This window comes from Arachis hypogaea, chromosome 10, assembly GCF_003086295.3.
Source record: "Arachis hypogaea cultivar Tifrunner chromosome 10, arahy.Tifrunner.gnm2.J5K5, whole genome shotgun sequence".
NCBI lineage: Eukaryota > Viridiplantae > Streptophyta > Magnoliopsida > Fabales > Fabaceae > Arachis > Arachis hypogaea.
In genome coordinates this window covers 15,621,093-15,636,688 of record NC_092045.1, presented here as the reverse complement: position 1 = coordinate 15,636,688, position 15,596 = coordinate 15,621,093, and the positions used below count along the sequence as shown (strand labels likewise).

Below are 15,596 nucleotides of genomic sequence, written 5' to 3'. Positions count from 1 at the left end.
CCAATAGAATTAGACATGGCTTCACAACCAGCCAGACTTCAACAGATCATCATGAAACACTAGAATTCATTCTTAAGAATTCTAAAAGAAAATACCTAATCTAAGCAACAAGATGAACCGTCAGTTGTCCAAACTCAACAATCCCCGGCAACGGCGCCAAAAACTTGGTGCACGAAATTGTGATCAATACTTTTCACAACTCAAATAATCCCCGGTAATGAATCCAAAAACTTGGTGTTCAATACCATGGCATAAACACAACTTCGCACAACTAACCAGCAAGTGTACTGGGTCGTCCAAGTAATAAACCTTACGCGAGTAAGGGTCGATCCCACAGAGATTGTTGGTATGAAGCAAGCTATGGTCACCTTGTAAATCTTAGTCAGGCAAACTCAAATGGTTATGAATGATGAATAAAACATAAAGATAAAGATAGAGATACTTATGTGATTCATTGGTGAGAATTTCAGATACTCGAGGTACAGCAGAGCTCCACACCTTAATCTATGGTGTGTAGAAACTCCATCGTTAAAAATACATAAGTGATAGTGTGATCATTGGCTTCGGCCCCAGAGAGGGAACCAGAAGAACCAAGATTGATCCTAAGATCTAAAGTGATCAAAAGATGAAAATACAATAGTAAAAGGTCCTATATATAGAGAACTAGTAGCCTAGGATTTACAGAGATGAGTAAATGACATAAAAATCCACTTCCGGGCCCACTTGGTGTGTGCTTGGGCTGAGCATTGAAGCATTTTCGTGTAGAGACTCTTCTTGGAGTTAAACGCCAGCTTTTGTGCCAGTTTGGGCGTTTAACTCCCATTCTTATGCCAGTTCCGGCGTTTAACGCTGGGAATTCTGAAGGTGACTTTGAACGCCGGTTTGGGCCATCAAATCTCGGGCAAAGTATGGACTATCATGTATTGCTGGAAAGCCCAGGATGTCTACTTTCCAACGCCATTGAGAGCGCGCCAATTGGGCTTCTGTAGCTCCAGAAAATCCACTTCGAGTGCAGGGAGGTCAGAATCCAACAGCATCTGCAGTCCTTTTTAGTCTCTGAATCAGATTTTTGCTCAGGTCCCTCAATTTCAGCCAGAAAATACCTGAAATCACAGAAAAACACACAAACTCCTAGTAAAGTCCAGAAAAGTGAATTTTAACTAAAAACTAATAAAAATATACTAAAAACTAACTAGATCATACTAAAAATATACTAAAAACAATGCCAAAAAGCGTACAAATTATCCGCTCATCAGGTATTTAGTGAGATTAACGTTGAGTGCCATTGTGGGTTCGAGAACGTTAGTGGCATTCACTTTTTCTACTAACGTTCCACCCTTATGTACCCATGTTAACTTCAACGTTAGTGGTCTTAACGTGACCACTAACGTTGCCTTCTCAATTTTTGGCCAACGTTATTGGGACTCACTTTTCCCAATAACGTTGGCTTATACCCCCTTCGCAAACGTTATTGGAAATCACTTTTCCCATTAACGTTGCTTGGTGCCTTTTGTTCCTACGTTAGAGTTCACGTTAGTGTAGCTAACGTGACTCTTAACGTGGGTGTGTCTCACCTTCGAGAGCGTTAGTGACACTTACCTTTGTCACTAACGCTCCAAATGCCCAAATTCTCTACATTAGAACTCACGTTAACTAAGTTAACGTGGCTCTTAACGTAGTAGTGATGCCATCTTCCAATGTTAATGACAAAAGTAAGTGTCACTAATGTTGGCTCTTTGATTTCAACTCAACGTTAACTTTCACGTTAATGGTCTTAACGTGAAAGTTAACGTAGGCAATGCTAGTTGGTCCAACGTTAGTGACAAAAGTGGGTGTCACTAACGTTGGCTTTTGTTTTCCTCTTCCACGTTAGAGTTCACGTTGACTAAGTTAACGTGACTCTTAACGTGGATCATTGCCAAGTTCTCCAACGTTAGTGGTGTTCATGTTTTCTTTTAACGTTGAAGTTCCCTTTTGCTTCTACGTTAACTACCACGTTAACTTAGTTAACGTGGCAAGTAACGTGAGCTATGGATGGCTTCGCAGGTGTTATTGGTGATCACTTTTCTCATTAACGTTGTAAGCTTTTTACCATTCCACGTTAGTGTTCACGTTAACTAGGTTAACGTGAATATTAACGTGGTTCTTCCTTGCTTCCTTTGCCCTAGAATCAAACAATTAAAGTGCATCAAAGCTCTAGCCAAAGTCATGAGATTATGCATCATCAATTTATCATGAAATTCTAGAAAAATTCTCATGAAATCATGCAAAGTTCACACTAGTTGCTTGAATCAAGGTGTGAGTGTATTTTCATCCAAAACTTATCTTATTCACTAAGAAAATGCATGAAACTACCCTAAAAAAGTAAAGAAAAGGTCAGTGAAACTGGCCTTAGATGCCCTGGCATCACAACACCAAACTTAAAGCTTGGTTGTCCCTAAGCAAGTACTGAAGCATAAGAAGAATGAAATGAAAGAGCAAGAAGATAAAATAGAAGTAGAATTCTTAGTTTATGGGGTTTCATGCATAGCAACTTAAGTTCCTCCCCTTTAGGTTTCAAGCCTTTATCAACTCCTTGGTCACTTTCTTGATTGCATCCTTTGAGATTTCTTTCTTATTGATCCTTCCTTATTTTTTTTCAAAGTTTATTTTTCTTTTTGCTAAGTGCTTTGTAAGAGGGCGACTCTTTATGATAAGCTTTCAGCCAACACTCCCAAACCAGTTGGTTTAAGGTGCTAGGTGTTAAGGCACCACTAAGGACTTACTTCCTCAAGTCTCTTTCCCTCATACATACACACCACAGGTACATGGTTTGTTATTTTTCCTTTCTTGAGACCTTGGTGTCCAGCACCTATTTGGGTTACTAAGTGTTCTGTAGCAAAGGTTACTCTTGATGGTGGACTTTCAGCTGATAATCCCGGATTAGTTAATCCAAGTTACCAAGTGATAAGGCACCCCTAAGAGCTTATTCATCCAAGTATATCCCTTGTACATAAACACCACAGACACATGCCTCAATTTTGAAACCCTTGGTGCCTAGCATTATTTCTTATTGTGTTTCTTTCTTTTTCACTTTTATTGCTCTTCCTCTTTTCTTATTGGGATCTTATTCTTTAGTTAGTCTCAAAGGGTGTGTCTCAAACATAGGACTCAGGATAGATAGTTGCTTTCTTTCCTTATTTGGTGAACCAACTTAGCTTACTAATCATCCTACCACAAACATTCAAAATGCACTTCATAAAATAACTCCACTCTTGTTTTTTTCATAACATTTTCTTTTTGATTAACTTAAAGAGACAAGCATACAAGTAAGAAAGATGAAAGTGAACACTCAAGACATTAAGCTAGCACATTTAGATGTGAATAAAGAGGAACAAGTAAAAGATGCAGGTTCTATTCAATCATTTTTCACTTAGAGTTTTGCTGTTCGAGATGGTTTGAAACAACCTCATGATATCTTCCTTGGTATTCTCGTCCTAATATTTGCATCCCTGTCTGTTTCCTTGGATGATGGGGTATGCTCATTCCCTGAGATTGATTGAATTCCTGCAACACTATTGAAAGTTGCTTGTTCTCCAAGCACTTGGAAAAGGGTTAGCATGCATGTGTGCTTGTGAGCTTCAGAACTTAACTTGGTGTGTGAACACCAAACTTAGTTCTTTGCTTACTTGACAAATTGGATGCATGTAAGAACCTTGTGTGCTTTTTATTAAGAAATAACCATGAGCTAAAAAGATAATCTATATCTTAGAGGTTAAGCCTCTGTCAAGTAAGTTCTCTAATTGCTAGAGGAAATGCTTCATCACTAAGGGTTGCAATGCACTCTTCAGCTGGAGTTTTGGTGGAACACCAAACTTAAAGCCCTATATTCATCCTTGAATTGTTTTTGGTGTGTACACCAAACTTAGCTCCTCACACTATAGAGAATCCAACTTGAAATTTTTATTGAAAGACTTATGAAAAGAGAATTACCTCAGGTTGGGTTGCCTCCCAACAAATCACTTTTTTAGCGTCGCTAGCTCGATGATTCTTTCCTTAGTTGAGGTTATACTTCTGTTTGGGGGTCTCCACCATGCTGCCCAAGTAGTGTTTGTCTCCAGTGGATTTGTTGAGAAGTTCATCTCCTAGGGAGAAATCCTCTGTAGGGGTCTTCTTGTTTCTCCATCTTCTGGGTACTTTCTTCTTTGTATCTCTTGATGCTCTCTTGCTTTCTATAGATTCTTTCTCTAAGGTATCCTTGTTGTTGACTCTGCATGACTCAGGTGGTTCTGGTTCCCTTTGGATCACCCTTGAATGTGGTTCTTCTTGAATATGTGGCTTTCCAACCCATGGGATTTCCAGTTGTGTTGTTTGTGCTTCACTGCTTGTTTCTTGCATCAGTGCTACATTCTGCTCTTCTCTTGATTTTTTGTTTTCTTGACTTGCTTCTTGTGAGAGGTTGAAAACATTTAAAGTGAGCTGCTCATCATGTATTCTCAGTACTAGCTCTCCTCGCTCTACATCTATGAGTGCTCTAGCTGTGGCTAGGAATGGTCTTCCCAGAATGATGTGGTAAATAGGATTCTCATCCATTTCCAGAACAACAAAATCTGCGGGAAGATAGTAGCTCCCGACCTTCACCAGCACATTTTCAACCACTCCTATTGCTTGTTTTTGAGTTTTGTCAGCCAATCTGATAATTACATCAGTAGGAGTTAGTTCATTGATTTGGAGCTTCTTCATGAGGGAGAGAGGCATTAAGTTGATGCTTGCTCCCAAGTCACAAAGCCCTTTGTCAATCATTGTTTCTCCTACGGCACAAGGAATGTGGAAACTCCCTGGATCATCCTTCTTTGTTGGTGGCCCTGCGTGAATGAAAGCACTGTAATCCCTATTCATCTTTATTGTTTGTCCACCCTTCAATGGACTTTTTCTAGCTAGTAGCTCCTTTATATACTTGATGTAGAAAGGCATTTGCTGGAGGGCTTTAATGAATGGTATATTTACATCAAGAGATGCAAATATATCAAAGAACCTTGAATACATTCTCCCTGCTACACCACCTTTAAGCCTGTGGGGAAAAGGTGCGTATGGGTTCAATACCTCCTTCTTCTTTAGCTCTTCCTTGGATGTAGGTTGAGTTGTATAGCTTCCTTCCTCCTGGCTTTCCTTTTGATTATTTTGGAGGTGTTCTACTCCATTCATACTCCCCTCATCACTTGTGGTTATCATTTTGCATTCTTCCCATCTCACTTTTTTTGTTTCTCCTCTTGGATTCTTCTCTGTATCACTGGGGAATCCATCAGTGGGTTTGGGAATTTGTTGAGATAGATACCCTACTTGGAACTCTAATCTCTTGATGTTTTCTCCTTGGTTCTTGATATTGGCTCGCACTTCTTCCTTAAACATTTTGTTGTCTTGGACTTCTCTGCATAAGTTTTCAAGTAGAGCCTCAATCTTTGAGAGCCTATCATCTGTTAATGATGGTGGGTTGAGATTAGGTGGTTGAGAAGGGTGGTTAGATGGATGTTGGTAGGATTTTTGTGAGGTGTGTTAATGAGTTGCATTGTTGTTGGAGTTGAGGTTGTGGCATCTCTGATCTTGCCCTTGGTCTTGTTGGTTTCCCCATCCAAAGTTAGGGTGATTTCTCCATCAAGAGTTGTAGGTTTTGGAGTATGGATCATGGACTTGTCTAGGTGAGTTTCCAACATAGTTGGCTTGCTCCCAGTCACCTTCTTCTCCTATGTTTACTCCTTCTTTTTGCTGACGATGAGGTGATGGCTGTTGCAACTTGGTTCTCCTCCACCTTTTTGGTAAGATCTGCTAGCTGCTTGGTGATCATCTTATTTTGAGCTAACAATGCATCCATGTGGTTTAGCTCATTACTCCTCTAGTGTTATTTCTTTCAGAGGCATAGAAGTAGTCATTCTCAGCAACTGTCTCAATGACATCTATAGCTTCTTCAATGATTTTCTTCTTATTTAGAGACCCTCCTGATGAATGATCTACAGCCTTCTTTGACTCATATGAAAGTCCTTCATAGAAGATGTGAAGTTGAACCCATTCATTGAACATATCTGGTGGGCATCTTCTTGTTAGGTCTTTGAACCTCTCCCATGCTTCATAAAGAGTCTCACCATCTTGTTGCCTGAAAGTTTGCACCTCAGTTCTCAACCTGTTGATCCTTTGAGGAGGGTAAAATCTTGCCAAAAACTTGTTCACCACATCTTCCCAATTTGTTAAGCTCTCCTTTGGGATGGATTCAAGCCATTTGGATGCCTTGTCCCTGAGTGAAAAAGGGAACAAGAGCAACCTTCACAGTATCACAAATTCTCAGGAAGGTGGTTAGATGTTGATTGGGATCTTCTTGAGCACATCCTCCAAATGAACAATTGTTTTGAACAAGAGTGATGAGCTGGGATTTTAGTTCGAAATTGTTGGCATGTATGGTGGGCTTCTGAATGCTACTTCCAAAGTTTCCTGGATTAGGATTTATATAGGAGCCTAGAACTCTCCTTTCTTGGCCAGCACGGTTTGCATGGCCTTCTCTAGCATGGTTGTGAGCTTCTTCTTCATGAGTGTTCTCCAAATTCTCTTCCATGTTGGGTTCAAAGTACTCTTCCTCTTCTTCCTTAGCACCAATAATTCTTTTCCCTCTTGCTTCCCTTCTTAGTCTCCAAAGGGTCCTTTCAGATTCTGAATCGAAGGATGTTGAAACTCCTTTTCTTCTCCCTGTCATACAATAGATAGATTGCACAACAGGAGATAAAATGAAGAAACTATTCTTGTTAGAGTAATTGTTAGTGTGAGTAATGCAATTTATCAAATAGTTAGTGGGTTAGTGAGCAGGATTGTAATTATCAAGGAAAGAAAGAACGAAAAATAAAGAGGGTGAAGGGGGTAAGGAAGAAATTAAAACAAACTAAAAGAAATTGACTGAATCAAATACACAAAAAGAAAAATGCTCAATCTAGTGATCTTCAAACTTAATCATTGTTGATTCAAAATCAATCCCCAGCAACGGCGCCATAAACTTGATGCATGAAAACTTATCTCTCAACAAATTTCCTTTCGGCAAGTATACTGAATTTTTGTCAAGTAAAACTCACAATAGAGTAAGGTCGAATCCCACAAGGATTGATTGGTCAAGCAACTTTAGTTAGAAGAATATGCTAGTTGAGCTAAACAGAAATTAAATTGAGAACTTGCAGAAATTTAAATGGCTGGAAAGTAAATAATAGAAAATAAAGTGCAGAATCTTAAATGGGGATTTTGGGTAATGAACATGAAAATAAATGGCAGAAAGTAAAGAGAATGGATAAGATCAGAAATGGGGTAATCATTGGGTTCAAGAGATGTTGCATTCTACGGATTAAGCTCATTCTCATCTCTTCCTCAATCAATGCATTCATTGATCTCCTTGGCAATCTTAAGTGATTGGATCCCAATTCCTCGGTAATCCAATCTCTCTGAGCTTGAACAATTGCCCAATTCCTTGATTTAATTGCTCATGGGAAGAGATGAAGTGTGGTCACTGATTATACCACATGCATTTCCAAATCAAAGTGTTGGGAGGATTATATGTCACTATATCCGCCCAAACCCCAATTTGGTCCAACATGAGAAAGTATTTCTAGCATGATCTCCTCGTCCCTTTTCCAAGGCTCAAAGGAGATCCAATTATGGAGAGTTTCTTTTCCAAGACAACTAACCAATTGAATTAAGATCAAAAGCTTTCTAGTAAGATCAAGAGAAAAGAAAGAAGAAGAAGAATGAAAACTATAATTGATCCATCAAATTACAACAGAGCTCCCTAACCCAATGAAAGGGGTTTAGTTGTTCATAGCTCTAAAAATGAAAAATGGCAGAAAAGAAGAATCCATGCTAAAACTGCAGAAAAGTAAATATACAGAGAGTAGTTCCCAAAAGTGCCAAGCTTCTCTATAGTTCCAAACTACTCCTATATATACTACTCCTCTTGATCTTCTAGTGAGTTCTTCAAGTCTTGGATGTGGGCTCTGGATCTTGAGTTGAAGCAGTTCTCATCTTTAGTGGGCCCAGCTTGTAGAGAAATATGAATTAGGCTTGGGTATTTAGTGAGGTTAACGTTGAGTGCCATTGTGGGTTCGAGAACGTTAGTGGCATTCACATTTTCCACTGACGTTCCACCCTTATGTACCCATGTTAACTCCAACATTAGTGGTCTTAACGTGACCACTAACATTGCTGGTGGACGAAATTGTGATCACTACAACTCAAATAATTCCCGGTAATGAATCCAAAAACTTGGTGTTCAATACCATGGCATAAACACAACTTCGCACAACTAACCAGCAAGTGTACTGGGTCGTCCAAGTAATAAACCTTACGCGAATAAGGGTCGATCCCACAGAGATTGTTGGTATGAAGCAAGCTATGGTCACCTTGTAAATCTTAGTCAGGCAAACTCAAATGGGTATGGGTGATATACGAATAAAACATAAAGATAAAGATAGAGATACTTATGTAATTCATTGGTGGGAATTTCAGATAAGCGTATGAAGGTGCTTGGTCCCTTCCGTCTCTCTGCTTTCCTACTGTCTTCATCCAATCCTTCTTACTCCTTTCCATGGCAAGCTTATGCAAGGGTTTCACCGTTGTCAGTGGCTACCTCCCATCCTCTCAGTGGAAATGTTCAACGCACCCTGTCACGGCACGACTATCCATTTGTCGGTTCTCAATCAGGCCGGAATAGAATCCAGTGATTCTTTTACGTCTGTCACTAACGCCCAACCCTCAGGAGTTTGAAGCTCGTCACAGTCATTCAATCATTGAATCCTACTCAGAATACCACAGACAAGGTTAGACCTTCCGGATTCTCTTGAATTCCGCCATCAGTTCTAGCCTATACCACGAAGACTCTGATCGCACGGAATGGCTGGCTCGGTTGTCAGGTGAGCGCTCGGTTGTCAGGCGATCAACCATGCGTCGTGTATCAGGAATCCAAGAGATATCCACCCAATCTAAGGTAGAACGGAGGTGGTTGTCAGGCACACGTTCATAGGTGAGAATGATGATGAGTGTCACAGATCATCACATTCATCAAGTTGAAGAACAAGTGATATCTTAGAACAAGAACAAGCTGAATTGAATAGAAGAATAATAGTAATTGCATTAATACTCGAGGTACAGTAGAGCTCCACACCTTAATCTATGGTGTGTAGAAACTCCACCGTTGAAAATACATAAGAACAAGGTCTAGGCATGGCCGTGAGGCCAGTCTCCCAATGATCTAAGAACTAGATGTCCGAAGATGATAATACAATAGTAGAAGGTCCTACTTATAGAGAACTAGTAGCCTAGGGTTTACAAAGATGAGTAATTGACATAAAAATCCACTTCCGGGCCCACTTGGTGTGTGCTTGGGCTGAGCATTGAAGCATTTTCATGTAGAGACTCTTCTTGGAGTTAAACGCCAGCTTTTGTGCCAGTTTGGGCGTTTAACTCCCATTCTTGTGCCAGTTCCGGCGTTTAACGCTAGAAATTCTGAGGGTGACTTTGAACGCCGGTTTGGGCCATCAAATCTTGAGAGCGCAGAATGTCTACTTTCCAAAGCCATTGAGAGCGCGCCAATTGGGCTTCTGTAGCTCCAGAAAATCCACTTCGAGTTCAGAGAGGTCAGAATCCAACAGCATCTACAGTCCTTTTCAGTCTCTGAATCAGATTTTTGCTCAGGTCCCTCAATTTCAGCCAGAAAATACCTGAAATCACAGAAAAACACACAAACTCATAGTAAAGTTCAGAAAAGTGAATTTTAACTAAAAACTAATAAAAATATACTAAAAACTAACTAAATCCTACTAAAAACATACTAAAAACAATGCCAAAAAGCGTACAAATTATCCGCTCATCACAACACCAAACTTAAATTGTTGCTTGTCCTCAAGCAACTGAAAATCAAATAAGATAAAAAGAAGAGAATATGCAATGAATTCCAAAAACATCTATGAAGATCAGTATTAATTAGATGAGCGGGGCTTTTAGCTTTTTGCCTCTGAATAGTTTTGGCATCTCACTCTATCCTTTGAAATTCAGAATGATTGGCTTCTTTAGGAACTCAGAATCCAGATAGTGTTATTGATTCTCCTAGTTAAGTATGATGATTCTTGAACACAGCTACTTATTGAGTCTTGGCTGTAGCCCAAAGCACTCTGTCTTCCAGTATTACCACCGGATACATACATGCCACAAACACATAATTGGGTGAACCTTTTCAGATTGTGACTCAGCTTTGCTAGAGTCCTCAATTAGAGGTGTCCAGGGTTCTTAAGCACACTCTTTTTGCCTTGGATCACAACTTTATTTCTTTCTTTTTCTCTTTCTTTTTCTTTTTTTCTCTGTTTTTTTTTTCGTTTTTTTTTGAATCACTACTTTTTCTTGCTTCAAGAATCAATTTGATGATTTTTCAGATCCTCAGTAACATGTCTCCTTTTTCATCATTCTTTCAAGAGCCAACATTCATGAACCACAAATTCAAAAGACATATGCACTGTTTAAGCATACATTCAGAAAACAAAAGCATTGCCACCACATCAAAATAATTAAACTGTTATAAAATTCAAAATTCATGCAATTCTTTTTTTTTTAATTAAGAATAATTTTTTATTCAAGAGAGGTGATGGATTCATAGGACATTCATAACTTTTAGGCATAGACACTAAGACACTAATGATCACAAGACACAAACACAGATAAACATAAGCACTAAAATTCGAAAAACAGGAAAATAAAGAACAAGGAAATTAAAGAACGGGTCCACCTTAGTGATGGCGGCTTGTTCTTCCTCTTGAAGATCCTATGGAGTACTTGAGCTCCTCAATGTCTCTTCCTTGTCTTTGTTATTCCTCTCTCATGATTCTTTCATCTTCTCTAATTTCATGGAGGAGGACGGAGTGTTCTTGGTGCTCCACCCTTAGTTGTCCCATGTTGGAACTCAATTCTCCTAGGGAGGTGTTCAGTTGCTCCCAATAGTTTTGTGGAGGAAAGTGCATCCCTTGAGGTATCTCAGGGATTTGATGATGAGAGGGGTCTCTTGTTTGCTCCATCCTCTTCTTAGTGATGGGCTTGTCCTCATCAATGGGGATGTCTCCCTCTATGTCAACTCCAACTGAATAGCAGAGGTGACAAATGAGATGAGGAAAGGCTAACCTTGCCAAGGTAGAGGACTTGTCCGCCACCTTATAAAGTTCTTGAGCTATAACCTCATGAACTTCTATTTCTTCTCCAATCATGATGCTATGAATCATGATAGCCCGGTCTATAGTAACTTCGGACCGGTTGCTAGTGGGAATGATTGAGCGTTGGATGAACTCCAACCATCCCCTAGCCACAGGCTTGAGGTCATGCCTTCTCAGTTGAACCGGCTTCCCTCTTGAATCTCTCTTCCATTGGGCGCCCTCTTCACATATGACTGTGAGGACTTGGTCCAACCTTTGATCAAAGTTGACCCTTCTAGTGTAAGGATGTTCATCTCCTTGCATCATGGGCAAGTTGAATGCCAACCTTACATTTTTCGGACTAAAATCCAAGTATTTCCCCCGAACCATAGTAACCCAATTCTTTGGATCCGGGTTCACACTTTGATCATGGTTCTTGGTGATCCATGCATTGGCATAGAACTCTTGAACCATTAAGATTCCGACTTGTTGAATGGGGTTGGTAAGAACTTCCCAACCTCTTCTTCGGATCTCATGTCGGATCTCCAGATATTCACTCTTTTTGAGTGAAAAAGGGACCTCGGGGATCACCTTCTTCAAGGCCACAACTTCATAGAAGTGGTCTTGATGCACCCTTGAGATGAATCTCTCCATCTCCCATGACTCGGAGGTAGAAGCTTTTGCCTTCCCTTTCCTCTTTCTAGAGGTTTCTCCGGCCTTGGATGCCATAAATGGTTATGGAAAAACAAAAAACAATGCTTTTACCACACCAAACTTAAAAGGTTTGCTCGTCCTCGAGCAAAAGAAGAAAGAAGAGAGTAGAAGAAGAAGAAATGAGAAAGAAGGGAATGGCTTTGTGTTCGGCCAAAAAGGGGGAGTAGTGGTGTTTAGGTTGTGTGAAGATGAAGGAGTGAAGATGGGTTTATATAGGAGTGGGGGGCTCATGGTTCGGTCATGTATGGGTGGGTTTGGGAGGGAAAGTGGTTTGAATTTGAAGGGTGAGGTAGGTGGGGTTTTATGAAGGATGGATGTGAGTGGTGAAGAGAAAGATGGGATTTGATAGGTGAAGGGTTTTTGGGAAAGAGGTGTTGAGGTGATTGGTGAATGGGTGAAGAAAAGAGAGAGTGGTAGGGTAGGTGGGGATCCTGTGGGGTCCACATATCCTGAGGTGTCAAGGAAAAGTCATCCCTGCACCAAATGTCATGCAAAAATGCGTTTTGAGCCAATTCTGGCGTTAAACGCCGGGCTGGTGCCCATTTCTGGCGTTTAACGCCAAGTGCTTGCCCTTTTCTGGCGTTTAACGCCAGTCTGGTACCCCTTTCTGGCGTTAAACGCCCAGAATGGTGCCAGACTGGGCGTTAAACGCCCATCTGCTAGCCTTACTGGTGTTTTAACGCCAGTAGGTTCTTCCTCCAGGGTGTGCTGTTTTTCTTCCTGTTTTTCTTTCTATTTTTGCTTTTTCAATTGATTTTCTGACTTCTCATGATCATCAACCTACAAAAAACATAAAATAACAAAAGAAAATAGATAAAATATAACATTGGGTTGCCTCCCAACAAGCGCTTCTTTAATGTCAGTAGCTTGACAGAGGACTCTCATGGAGCCTCACAGGTGCTCAGAGCAATGTTGGAACTTCCCAACACCAAACTTAGAGTTTGACTGTGGGGGCTCTGTTTGGCTCTGTTTTGAGAGAAGCTCTTCATGCTTCCTCTCCATGGTGACAGGGGGATATCCTTGAGCCTTAAACACAAAGGATTCTTCATTCACTTGAATGATCAATTCTCCTCTATCAACATCAATCACAGCCTTTGCTATGGCTAGGAAGGGTCTGCCAAGGATGATGGATTCATCCATGCACTTCCCAGTCTCAAGGACTATGAAATCAGTAGGGATGTAATGGTCTTCAACCTTTACCAGAACATCCTCTACAAGTCCATAAGCTTGTTTTCTTGAGTTGTCTGCCATCTCTAGTGAGATTTTTGCAGCTTGCACCTCAAAGATCCCTAGCTTCTCCATTACAGAGAGAGCATGAGGTTTACACTTGACCCTAGGTCACACAAGGCCTTCTTGAAGGTCATGGTGCCTATGGTACAAGGTATTGAAAACTTCCCAGGATCCTGTCTCTTTTGAGGTAATTTCTGCCTAGACAAGTCATCTAATTCTTTGGTGAGCAAAGGGGGTTCATCCTCCCAAGTCTCATTACCAAATAACTTGTCATTTAGCTTCATGATTGCTCCAAGGTATTTAGCAACTTGCTCTTCAGTGACATACTCATCCTCTTCAGAGGAAGAATACTCATCAGAGCTCATGAATGGCAGAAGTAAGTCCAATGGAATCTCTATGGTCTCATTTTGAGCCTCAGATTCCCATGGTTCCTCATTCGGGAACTCATTGGAGGCCAGTGGACGTCCATTGAGGTCTTCCTCAGTGGCGTTCACTGCCTCTTCCTCCTCTCCAAATTCGGTCATGTTGATGGCTTTGCACACTCCTTTTGGATTTTCTTCTGTATTACTTGGAAGAGTACTAGGAGGGAGTTCAGTAATTTTCTTGCTCAGCTGACCCACTTGTGCCTCCAAGTTTCTAATGGAGGACCTTGTTTCAGTCATGAAACTTTGAGTGGTTTTGATTAGATCAGAGACCATGGTTGCTAAGTCAGAGGTGTTCTGCTTAGAACTCTCTGTCTGTTGCTGAGAAGATGATGGAAAAGGCTTGCTATTGCTAAACCTATTTCTTCCACCATTATTGTTATTGAAACCTTGTTGAGGTCTCTGTTGATCCTTCCATGAGAAATTTGGATGATTTCTCCATGAAGGATTATAGGTGTTTCCATAGGGTTCTCCCATGTAATTCACCTCTTCCATTGAAGGGTTCTCAGGATCATAAGCTTCTTCCTCAGATGAAGCCTCCTTAGTACTACCTGGTGCATTTTGCATTCCAGACAGACTTTGAGAAATCATATTGACTTGTTGAGTCAATATTTTGTTCTGAGCCAATATGGCATTCACAGTGTCGATCTCAAGAACTCCTTTCTTCTGACTAGTCCCATTGTTCACAGGATTCCTTTCAGAAGTGTACATGAATTGGTTATTTGCAACCATTTCAATTAGTTCTTGAGCTTCTGTAGGCGTCTTCTTCAGATGAAGAGATCCTCCAGCAGAGCTATCCAAAGACATCTTGGATAGTTCAGAGAGACCATCATAGAAAATACCTTTGATGCTCCATTCAGAAAGCATGTCAGAAGAACACTTTCTGATTAATTGTTTGTATCTTTCCCAAGCTTCATAGAGGGATTCTCTTTCCTTCTGTCTGAAGGTTTGGACTTCCACTCTAAGCTTACTCAATTTTTGAGGTGGAAAGAACTTTGCCAAGAAGGCATTGACTAGCTTTTCCCAAGAGTTCAGGCTTTCTTTAGGTTGTGAGTCCAACCATGTCCTAGCTCTGTCTCTTACAGCAAAAGGGAATAGTATAAGTCTGTAGACCTCAGGGTCAACCCCATTAGTCTTGACAGTGTCACAGATTTACAAGAATTTAGCTAAGAACTGATGAGGATCTTCCAATAGAAGTCCATGGAACTTGCAATTCTGTTGCATTAGAGAAACTAATTGAGGCTTAAGCTCAAAGTTGATTGCTCCAATGGCAGGGATAGAGATGCTTCTCCCATAGAAGTCGGGAGTAGGTGCAGTAAAGTCACCCAGCACCTTCCTTGCATTGTTGGCATTGTTGTTGTTTTCGGCTGCCATGGGTTCTTCCTCTTTGAAGATTTCTGTAAGGTCCTCTACAGAGAGTTGTGCCTTGGCTTCTCTTAGCTTTCGCTTCAAGGTCCTTTCAGGTTCAGGATCAGCCTCAACAAGAATGCTTTTGTCCTTGCTCCTGCTCATAAGAAAGAGAAGAGAACAAGAAAATGTGGAATCCTCTATGTCACAGTATAGAGATTCCTTGAGGTGTCAGAGGAAAAGAAAAATAGAAGGCAGAGGTAGAAAATTCGAACTTATCAAGAGAGATGGAGTTCGAATTGTGCATTAAGGAATAGTGTTAGTCCATAAATAGAAGGATGTGAGAAGAAGGGAAGTAGTATTCGAAAATTAAGTAAAGGATTTTGAAAACATTTTGAAAAACACTAATTGATTTTTGAAAATAAAAGTGGGAAAGAAATGAAGTGATTTTTGAAAAAGAATTTGAAATTTAGAAATCAAAAAGATTTGATTGAAAACTATTTTGAAAAAGATGTGGTTAAGAAGATATGATTGGCTTTAAAAAGATGTGATTGAGAAGATATGATTTGAAAAACATTTTAAAAAGATTTGATTTTGAAAATTAATGACTTGGCTATCAAGAAAGGATATGATCCAAACATTAGACCTTTCTCAACAGAAAAGGCAACATACTTGAAATGTTGAATCAAATCATTAATTGATAGCAAGT

General features: G+C 40.2%; 1 non-coding gene across 1 annotated transcript; it reads left to right on the top strand.

The window, feature by feature from the left end:
* The first annotated feature begins 6,049 nt into the window (after window positions 1-6,049).
* LOC112719198 (small nucleolar RNA R71) lies at window positions 6,050-6,156 on the top strand. Its single transcript, XR_003161509.1, has one exon. It is a non-coding gene; the product is annotated as a small nucleolar RNA R71 (small nucleolar RNA).
* Window positions 6,157-15,596: the final 9,440 nt, after the last annotated feature.